Here is a 10,416-nt window from a genome sequence, read left to right as displayed (position 1 = left end):
TTCATCTCTTCCTGTTTTGTATCCAGTGAGTTAGTGAAATAACTGCAGCAACACAATCAGAATCAGATATCCAGGATTTCTTTTTCTCAAATGACTACTCCTATGTTGTATGTCACTTTTCTTTTTACTTGCTTTATTCGTGCCCTACAACATTTTTATTGTTCCCTATACCATACCTGCAGTTCAAATATAGATGAAACCAGAATTCACTCTTTGAACTCTTCCAAGCAGGGGATGAACTCTCCCTTGCAGTGAGCTAGACCAAAGGGTGATTAAAGTACACTAAATTTATGTACTAAAGCATAAATCTCTTCTACTCATCTCTGAATAGTACTAGATAGTCACTTCAGAATTCCATTTATGTTTTATAAACATGAGACAGAGTATCACCTCAAGAGCCTAAAGAGTATTGTACTTCAAAATGGATACACTGATAACTGTTAGGTGACTCTGGGGAGGAAACGATGCTTGATACCATGGGTGGTCTGTCTTAAGTTAATGTTACAAATTTTTTCTGCCAAATCTCTGTATTTATACACCTCCTGGCAAAATACAGTCACATTTTCAAAACATCACATTTCTGTTACTCAGTACTATGAAAAGACTGAGAAAACTAAGAATAATCCTGCTCCAACCAAAGCCCACATGGTCTTACTATCCATGATGAGCTTGTTCAGATCTATGTGTCCCAGTGGGAGACATTGAAGCTACATGAAGGCTATTCAAAATAAAGTAATTCAAAATCAGTATAAGAGCTTTTTATCTTATACCAAAACTCCATGCAAAAGTATTAAACATTATTGTGTTTGAATTGGTGTTCATTCATAGTCCAGGTTTGAAATGTACAGTCTTCTATCCAGGAACAACATTGGGCCTACTTACTAGTTGTTTTGGTTTATCTCATTGTAAGACAACTGAGATCATAAAGATCCTTGCGTTGTCATAAAGGGCCTTTTAGTATGAAATATCCCTTTCCCTTCAAAATTGATCACACTGCATAGGGAGCTCAGTGAAGCTTGGTCATTGATGTCAAGTATTATCTTCATTGCCTGCAGTAATATAGGCTTTGACTGGTGACCTACTGCCATATATCAGATTGGCTGTAATAACAATGAAGAACAAAGAAACATCATTTTTATTTTGCCCAGAGCAGGATCAGTCTGCTGCAGTCAACAGTCTTCAGCAAACAGAAGAGACATTTACATAGATATATGCAAAACAATTCATATAGCAATTTCAAGTTTACATAAGTTACATATTTCACTTATTGTAAATTGTTGACATTGAAAACTTTGTTCAATAATTAGCTGGTGTATTTTAATAGTTATCCAAATTTCAATTTCCTATCATCCAATGTTATTGTTCTCCATGAAATGTGTGTGGTCTGTGTCTTCACATAAAAAAAAAAAATCTCCAAAATGTAAACTGATGCAGTCCTCCATTGCTCAAAAATCCTTTCTGAATTGTCATCTTGGTAGACTTCCATATTAAAGTTTATGAAAAATTATTTCTCTTGGAGTTTCTTGTGTAATCTCTGGCAACAAAGCTTTCATTGCATCAAAAGTAGAAACAGATGTGTTGGTTTTGGTGCAACTTTTTCCTGTAGTTTCTTCTCACTCTTGTTGTCTTCTTTTTATAAGTATGTAGTGCATGTGTTTATGATACTCTTAACTGGAGGGGCTGAACTTTTAGTTCTCTAAAGACCAAATCTGAATATTCTAGCTTAAATTACTTGCACGTATTATAATATTCAGGCCACAAATACTTATATGTTGATTCTTTTGTCAGAAACTTACATTGTTTCTCAATTTTTTTTGGTACCTCAAGTTTTCATAAGATATGTAAAATAAAATCTCTGCAACCATTTTGCCCAAAGTTTAAGAGTTATTATAATTTTAAATATCCATAAAGATGGGGTTCAATATGTTTTCCTTAGATATATTGGCAGTTTTCTAATTAGGAAGCCTAAAATGAAGATATGCATTATCACTTGCATAACTCCATGACTTCAACGGTTACTTCAACATTTAATTTTTCATGTATACTTGGAAATATTTCTCCTAGTCATAAATTTAAGACTAGGAGATTAACTTACATGTTTCAACTGTGGTGACAAGTCTTGAAAAGTTGCTTGCAAATTTTTGTCCTCTGCCCCTTTTTACATCATCTGGTACTGGGCTTGCTCATTAGGTGCATGTGCATGTCCCTTTGGTGCTATTGACCTCAGCACTGGATCCAGCACTCCAGATGTATTTCACCAGTGCTGAGAAAAAAGGATCACCTCACCTAACCTGTTTGTGACTATCTTTCTAATGCAGTCTAGATTGTTGTTGGCATTCTCTGCTGTAAGAGTGCATTGATGGTCCATGGTTAGCTTGTTGTCTGTCCCCAGGTTCTTTTCTGTGAAGTTCCTTCCTAGCTGGTCAGACCCAACCCTGTACAGTCGCATGGAGTTATTCCTCCTCAGATGTGGGACTTGGTGTTTCCCTTTTTAGAACTGCATAAGATCCCTGTTTGGGTTTTTTTTAAGGGATTGATCTCTCTGTTTCCCTTCCTTTGCAGGGGTTATAGTCCTTAGGTTTTGCTCAGAGCTTTGAACCTCTGAATAGAAGGTACTTTAAGATCAGGAGATCTTTTTCTCTATGGACCTAGTATTACTGATAATAAGACTCATATAAAAACAGTACAGGAGATGATATCAACATGTTAAGTTCCCCATTCTCAATCCTGAAATATAATTAGTGGAACTAGTTGTTTTGATTTTGGACTTACATATGCAGTCTAATGAAAACTACACGATCAGTTATAGGAATTTTTCATAGTTTGATACACAGTTCTGTGCATAATAAAAAAAATATGTGACGCCTATACAAAATATGTCATTACTTCATCTCTAGTTTGTATTCAAATTCATCAAAAAGTGGCCATCTCTGTCAAAAGCATATTTTTGCTTTAATTTTCCAAACCACTTATAGCATCTTTTGAAGGAAAATCCTTCAGCAGATGATCCTCCATGATATTTCCTTTCATGTGGGATCCTGGAAATCTTAACACATTTTTATCACATATGATAATACAGTGTAGAAATGAAGATGTGTATCTGTATATATACATGTATGTTTGCATCTTATTATTAGCATTTCTGCAACAATTTATCATTAAAATCTATATAATTAAGGCAATATTATTAGTATGCCTTTTCCTTGGTTCTTTTCAAGTTATATAAATCTGTGGGGAAATGAAAGTAATATCTGTTCAATTACCCTCTGTGTTTAGGATTAGTGATCACATGGAATTAAAAAACAATTTAAATGTTGAATATAAAAATAGGAAAAACATGGACCAGCGAGTATCAGGTATGAAATTTTATAAAGGATCTCCAATGTCAAAAAGAATTTTTCCACTTCAGTATTATCTTCAGGTATGTGGAGGATTCAACATGAACCTGTTACTGAATGACAAACAGAAGATGAATCCATCCAATCCCCAAGCCACTGTAGTCATATGCCAAGTGTCATTTTTTGAGGATAAAGACAGAAGTCTCAAAGCAAGATGCTGACAAAGAGAAATGTTGTACAAAGGATTGAGCATGTTAATATTCCCCTAAGTGGACATATTACACAGGCCAAAAGAAAAACCATGACATATCCTACTCTTGGGGCAGCCCTCTCGACTCTTGCTGACTCTCTCAGAAATCCTGATCAGAATAAAATAGAAGCAAGCTTTGTTACCTCATCAAAACTAAATCTGCCATGTAAACAAATCATCTTTTTGTTTTCTCATCTCTGATGTTAAGCAGAATTTCAGGTATTGTTAGTATGTATGATACATGAGAAAATTCAAGTGGAACTTGAGCAACAGTATAACATGCATGACAATGCCTAAAAGGATCTTAACAAGTGAACTGAATAGAATAAACAAAGGTATAAGTAAAATATACATGGTATCACATATTTAATTCACTAAAGTAAAAATGTGCAAATGATGTTTCCTGTTGCACATTATATGCAATTTCTGTGAGCTATTATATGATCAGTTTTACATATATAAATAACAGGAAAGGTAATGATAGCAGTCTATATGGGAGCCTTCTTTGGTGTCTTAGATCTTGGAGGATCAGCTCCAAGAAGCCTACCAGGTAACATTTCCTCACAAAGCAAAGAAAAACAATAAAAAAATCAGTGTTTTGTCAAAACTACCATAACTTTCTCCCTATTAGTTGGAACTGCATTTAGAGGGTCAGCAATACAGAGGGGATATAATGATAATACATCAGCAGCCAACAGTTTACCCATTTCCTTTCTGCAGATGTAATTTAGTTCTCCATTCTGGATATTTACTTTGAAGGATCATCAGTATGGCTTATGAATAAAGCCCTTTGCCACTCGTTGGACTGAACTATTAAATGAAGGCAAGAACCAAAATATTCTTTTGGTAAGAGTTGTATGGATATCAGTAAGTAGTAAAGTATAACAAAAGCAGATATCTTAGGAAAAAAAAAGTGATGCTGAGGACCCATATACAGTTTGGATGCTTTACTTCAAATTAGCTCTTGTCTAGTCCCCTGGACTGAGTATCATCCTGGAGTGGGTGCACATTGGGCTCCTAGAACACAGTTTATAGAATCTTAGTCTTATTAAGGTTGAAGAAAACCTCTAAGATCATTGAGTCCAACTGTTGTCCCAGTACACTGTGTTCATGCCTAAACCATGTCGCCACATGCCACAGTTTTGAGTTTATTTTTATCTGAATGCATTAAATCTGCATTCTCCAGGATGAGAACCTATGTACAGGAGGTGGATATGAACAGGAGATTCACTGCAGAAGTATACCTCTGATCCAAAGTCAAATGTAGATGATGTAGACATACAGATAGGCAATGTTTTCTTTAGTTATACTGACAGATTCAAGTAGCTGTCAAAATATGAGTTACATTCACAATATGGTGGGGGTTTTTTCTTACTATATAAAGTGATGATTCCTATTCAATAGTTTGATTTTCTTTGTTTTGCTTTCTTTTTTTTTTGTAATAAATAAGATGCTTTTATGAGCTGTCACTCAAGCAATTCTTTTTGTGTATGTGTTTGTGTGTGCATGAATATTTTGTTGGGTTTAGATATAATTATTTTTCATTTGAAAGAATACAGGCATGAAAAGCACAGAAAAGAATATACATAACTTTACATAAAATATATCTACAATGATGTGCTAGATCAGGTTTGGCAAAAAGTTAAATGTCCACCTAGTTGTTCATTTGTTCCCTCACGCTCCCAGGGACATGTCAGGGAAAAACAGAAAGAACAGTTGCAAGGAAGGCCATGGGTCAAGATAAAGCCAGGCAGATAGCTTATCAATTATCAATTACCAATTACAGTTGTGAGTAGAAAAAATTTGTCTTGAAGAAAATTAATTTAGTGTCAAAATAAATATTTAATTACTGCATTGTGTAGTGGGAAACAAAAATTCAAACAATAAAAGAATATCTTTCTTTTCTTTTCTAGGCTCATCTTCACTCCTTTGCCTCAGACTCCTCTCACTATCCCAAATGCTACAGGGAGATGAAGTGGTGGGGAATTACAGCCGCTACATGGAGGTGTCTTTTTGCTGCTGCCTCCTCATCATTCTCCTTTCCATTCCTCCACTGTGGCCTCTTTAAAGAGCTGTAGCGAATATCTCCTCTGACACTTGGAGCATCTCCTGCTCCTGGAACAACCTGTGTCTAGTACAGGGAAGCCCTGATCTCTTCTCACAGAGGCCACGCCTACAGTCCCCCATTATTGGGCACATTAATCCAATACACATGAATATTTTCCTTTCCATATTTCTCTAAAAGGTAGAGGTTATAGAACTAGCAGTACTTTCACCCCACCCTTTTCAAGTCCTCTCAAAAAACAAGTATTATATAAAAATAAAGGACAAGTAATAGTTATGCTGTAATCCATGCTAGTCCAGAGCGAGCTGGAACTCTACACACAATTTTGGGCAGTAGCTTAAAAAAAAGTATACATATAATTGTTAGAAGTTCAGAGGAGACACAAAGAACTAATAAAAAGTTTGGGAAAAAAAAGACATTTGAGAAAAGGCTAAGTGAACTGTGCACATTCATTCTATAGACAAAGAAGACTGAAAAGGCATATTACTGTCCTTGAATCCAAAAAGCTATAGTTTAAGGAAGAGAGGGACCAATTGCTCCCCTTAGACAATCAGAACTGAAAGAGGAATAATGAGCTCCAGTTGCAGAGGAGAATTTTGGATTAAATATTAAGAATATATCTTAAAAGCTATGCTAATAGTCCAGGAAAAAGACTGAGTTGCAGGGGGTTGAAGTGTAATTGGTCTTGGTAGAGATATTTGAGCTTAGGGTTTGACACTCATTCATAAGCAATGTTTTAGGGGTCCTGAAATCAGACTTGTTGGACTGACCAAGCAGTCTTGACCAAATGAACCTTCTAGCTCCAATCATTGCTCTATGTGTTTCCATGCCGCATGAAAGGAAAGCACTATGTCGATTCTAAAAACAAGCCTTTTATTTTTGCAGAACAGAGTGTGCTGTGTCTTCACACTAGGAGAGGGAGTTAGAAACAGGGGGTGATGCGGTCCTAATATGTCTGTTTACTTTCATGAAGTGAAAGTAAATGTGCCTTAATGCATATTCTAGGCGTGTTTGTTAAATTCTTTCTTTATTTGTTATTAATTCATGATGTGTGTAGGGTTCTAGACACAAAGTGGTGAATAAAGCTTTCTATTTAACTACAGAATGGGAACAGCAAGAACTGTCAGCTTTCTCATATTGTTTCATCAATGTATTATGTTTCCGGCTGAGAAAGTAAAAAGAAAGTTAGATTTCCATACTCAGGCAGATTCCTACTGGGGATACATGCAGATAACTTTTACTGGCAGCACGCATAGTATCACTTTTTCTAAATGAAAGTTATCAACCATTTTCTTGTTGTTATTGTCTTTTTTTCCCCTAAGGATAGAAAGGACAAACTATTTTTAAAATATTGTATGATTTTGCATACAAATATCTCTGTTCTGAAATGAGATCTTCATATATATTTAACCAAAAAACCCCTTAAGAATCATCCAGTAGTCATTAGGAATACATAAGCACACAGAAATATATCTGCAAAGATATTGTTAAAAAACTAAGGTCTTAAACACGGTTTCTGATTTTGAAACAATTTCTTCTCTCTGTGTATGACTGTTGTGACAATGTGTTGCACCAGCCAGCAATTAAGTACTACACAGTACTCACTCCCCTGCCCTTCCCATTCCCCAGTGGAATGGGAAGAATCAGACAAAAATAAAACTCACGGGTTGAGATAAGACCAGTATAATGACTGAAACAAAGTAAAATGTGGTACTACAACTACTAATTTTAGTAGTTGTAACAAAAAGGAAAGACAGAAATAAAACCCAATAATGGCAAGTGATGCACAACACCTTGCTCACCACCTGCCGACTGAGCACAGTCCATCCCTGAGCAGTGATCAGCCCCTCACAGCCAACTCCACCCGGTTTGTACATTGAACATGACGTTCTGTGGAATGTAATATCCTTTCGGCCAGTTTGTGTCAGCTGTCCTGACGCTGCTCCCTTCTAGCTTCTTGTGTATCTGATTGCTGGCAGAGCATGGGAACCTGAAAAGTCCTTGATTCAGAGTAAGCGCTACCTAGCGACAACTTAATTATCAGTGGGCTATCAACATTATTTTCATACTAAATCTAAACCACATCACTGTACCAGCTACTAAGAAGAAAACTAACTCTATCCCAGCCAAAAGCAGGACAGTAACTCAGTGAAACCATATTAAATATGGTAACTATGATGTATAAGCCTCAACCAAAAGAAGGCATTAAGCCCTTGCATGCTATTGTTTCAAAAATCCCAACCCCACTGTAGATGCAGAACTCTGTTTTTATTCTTCTAGGGAGTTATACTGTACTAATGTAAAATATTTGTTTTCAATAGAGCTTTAATTATATTTGTTATTTATAGTTATTCCAATAGAGCTATCCTCTCTGAATATGATACTTTTATCTTATGATGTAAATCAAAATCCCATACTTGAACACCCCTGAATTGATTCTTGTGACATGAAGCCATCTCTGTTAAAATATATATTATAGTTATTGAGTTACATTTTATTTCTGACATCTGGTCTGCACAGTCTGACATTTATTGGATGATTTTATTTTATTTTATTTTATTTTATTTTATAGGTGCTAACTTTTTCAATTGGTACTTTAGGTTTTCTTTCCTTTGCTTACCTTGTCTCTACCATCTTTTTTCTGTTAAAGACAGGGATTGGGGTAGTTTCACCCTGGTTTCCAAGTCCAGACATTGTCCACTTGCAGAAATTCTGTCAGTGCTCCCTGAGGCATGGAGTTCTTCCTATCAGCTTGCCTCACAAACCCAGCAGAACTGAACATTTCAGAAGCCGATCTTAACCAGTACTTGCCTTCCAACCATTCATTTTCAGGACAGACTGATAATATGCAGACACACATTCTCTTATTTTCTTATTTGTCAGTCTGTTGTGTGGTTAGAGAGTAAATTATGGCTTTATGATTTACATCATTAAAAACTAGAGAGAAATATAGAAGTATTTCTTTATATGGGAATTTTTGGTAAGATGTCATATAAACAAGACCCAAAGGAGAGTTTGGATTTCCTCAACTGCACTTTCCCCAGGCATGAAAAATATGTTTGATTTTCATGGAAAGACCCATTTTATTTTCACATATAATACATTTCCAACACTACTGACTCTCTTCTATTAGTTTCTATGCCTACCTTGCTACTTGTAAGGCCATGTGATAGTAAAATTGCCAGAAATGTTGTCTCTCACTCTGTGTAGGTAATAGTGGTATTTCCTACCAATGATATAAAGATAGTTATTTGGTTCCATCTGTAAAGATAATCTTCCGTTACTATATGAAATAAAAGATTACATGGAATAGATATTACTCAACACGGAGGCTGAATGTTTCCTTGCTTCAATCACCAGTTTCCATAATAGCAAGTATAAGGTAAAAAAATCCCTACGATATCATGTCAGGTACTTGGCATAGCAACTGTCTGTTAAATAGTATGTGCTATAAGAATTATAAAGAAAACTGTTGTGTTTTGTTCAGCTCTGAAGCTACAGTAAAAACAGCAGCCAAAGGGTTATGTTGAAAATCAACTGTAAGGAGAAAGGAAGGGAAGGGAAGAGAAAAGAAACTTGGAAAGAATCTTGAATTAATCTGTTCCTTGGAGTTCTTCATAATCCTACTGAAAGGGGATTTTTGTTGTTGTTCTGTTTTTTTCCCCTTCCTCACAATGCAGCCTAACATTTGCTTTTTGAAAGCCGAGAAATAAGATTTTTATTTTCTTCTGGTTTTACTTTGTGTTTTTTTTCTTATTTTTTAAAAAACCTGTTTACCCAAAGATTCATAACACCTGCATTCACAGACATACTTTTTTCTGTAGTCCTGTTCATTACAAGAGAATTTTACTCAACAGTAGCCTAACAGTCTACCAACCAGGGATATTCAGGTTTCTTTTTTTAATTCCTATTGTATACGAAGACTAATGAAAGAGGATTCAGCTATTCAGAAAAAGAGGGTTGCTATCAATCATTTGCACTGAAAAGACAGATTTGTTTGATGACATTTTTTGTTCCAGTTTGAAATGAACAGGTCATCTGTGATTAGAAAGTTAACACCAGTAGGTTCACTGAAAAATGGAAGAGTTTAGATTTCTACGTAAGACAATAACACTGGAGAGAACAAATAAGTGAAGTTAGCTGAGCTAAGACAAAGTTTTGAGATGTGATGTTGGAGGAATGTTTGTGTCACCATTAAAGGATCTGTAGGGTCACACATATACTACTGAAAGAAACAATGCCCATAAACATTCCCAACACTAATACCAATCAGTAAAGAAAAACCTTCCTCCTTACTATTGCATTCCTCTATCTTCCAAACATAGTGGTCACATCTAAAATACTTGTTAGAAATGCTCTCTGTGTTCACACATGAAGTATGCACAGAAATTGTTTAGGTGAGTAAACATTTACTTGGGCCAAAAGCTTATCCAAGATCATTCTAGCAATTAACAGTATAGAGAGCTGAGCTCAGTATACAGGAATCATCCCTGGCAATAAATGACTTCCTAATACTTCGGTTTCCTTAAAGAATGCACTCACAATTTCCCAGTTTCATGCGTAAAGCCCTGTGTTCCTGGATTTCTGCATCTAATTTCTTTCAAAATTAACAGAATACTTTTTCCCATAAAGAAAGAAAAGAGTTTTCCTTCCTGCTTCATACATTTGCAGTCATTCTTTAGATCTATACTACCTACCTAGTATAAATTCATTTTTTTTTCTTTTTCAAAAAAGATACAAAACACCATTAGGCATAGGAAGGC

The 10,416-nt window shown here is 35.5% G+C and overlaps 1 long non-coding RNA gene across 1 annotated transcript; it reads left to right on the top strand.

Moving 5' to 3' along the window:
- The first annotated feature begins 970 nt into the window (after positions 1-970).
- On the top strand, positions 971-5,782 carry LOC116782879. The gene is made up of 3 exons (XR_004355389.1): positions 971-1,033; positions 4,309-4,434; positions 5,502-5,782. It is a non-coding gene; the product is annotated as an uncharacterized LOC116782879 (long non-coding RNA).
- The last annotated feature ends 4,634 nt before the right edge of the window (positions 5,783-10,416 follow it).

The sequence above is a fragment of the Chiroxiphia lanceolata genome, chromosome 2, assembly GCF_009829145.1.
Source record: "Chiroxiphia lanceolata isolate bChiLan1 chromosome 2, bChiLan1.pri, whole genome shotgun sequence".
Classification (NCBI taxonomy): Eukaryota; Metazoa; Chordata; class Aves; order Passeriformes; family Pipridae; genus Chiroxiphia; species Chiroxiphia lanceolata.
This window is presented reverse-complemented; position numbering and strand designations above follow the sequence as displayed.